This window comes from Halyomorpha halys, unplaced genomic scaffold, assembly GCF_000696795.3.
Source record: "Halyomorpha halys isolate HHAL.00 unplaced genomic scaffold, Hhal_1.1 Scaffold217.1, whole genome shotgun sequence".
NCBI classification, from domain to species: domain Eukaryota; kingdom Metazoa; phylum Arthropoda; class Insecta; order Hemiptera; family Pentatomidae; genus Halyomorpha; species Halyomorpha halys.
The window spans coordinates 546,514-547,323 of NW_027114159.1; the positions used below are offsets into that span (position 1 = coordinate 546,514).

The following is an 810-nucleotide window of genomic DNA, read 5'->3' on the forward strand; positions in this document are numbered from 1 at the left end:
ACATCGCAAAAGTCTGATATATTAAAATAAAAATCTATTCAAATGAATTATTTTTAATATCACTCGGACTTTACTACCTCAGTCTCATCTTATTTAAATTTATTTATACATATTGAAACTGCATTGAAAATCAAGCACCACATATAATTATCTCGATCTCAATTTTACACGTTTTACATACAAATATAATGCAAATTTTAAATCATATAATTAAACTAGAAAAGAAATTTAATAAAACATAATTTTAATCGATTTATTTTTTTATATTAACAGACGATGAATAAATATATTTATCCGTCCTGAAATATGAAGAACAAAGTGTATGATTTTGTATTGATAATTTATGAAGGAGGCCATAAATTAAATCAGATATATAAATATAAAATTAAATGTGTATCAAACCCATAAAACCAATGATGGTCAGATGTATAGTACTTAGTAAGAAAGTACTGTTACTACACCAACGGTTGTGCAAGGGGGTGATTTGGTTAGAATTTCGTTCGACTACCAGATTTTCACCTAATTATGAGGCTGGGTAGACCACGGAGGACTCCTGAGCCCACAGTGAAACAGAAAATAATTATCTCCCACAGCCGGATTCGGACCCGGGTCCTTGGAGTTAGTAGCGTAGTGCCTTACCACAGAGCTACCAACTCCATATGTATAAATATTTTTTTTTTAAATTTATTTATTGTTATTGTATACAACTGCATATACATATATACAACAAGTAAATTTGCTGTAGGTGACTTAGTGACATGATAAAAACATGTGGAGAATCTACCCACTGATAGAACTCCAATAACATTT

At 30.0% G+C, this 810-nt stretch overlaps 1 protein-coding gene across 1 annotated transcript in view; it reads right to left on the reverse strand.

Moving 5' to 3' along the window:
- Positions 1-810, reverse strand: part of LOC106679744 (fatty acyl-CoA reductase wat) — a 25,835-nt gene that overhangs the window by 24,027 nt on the left and 998 nt on the right. The window lies entirely within an intron of this gene.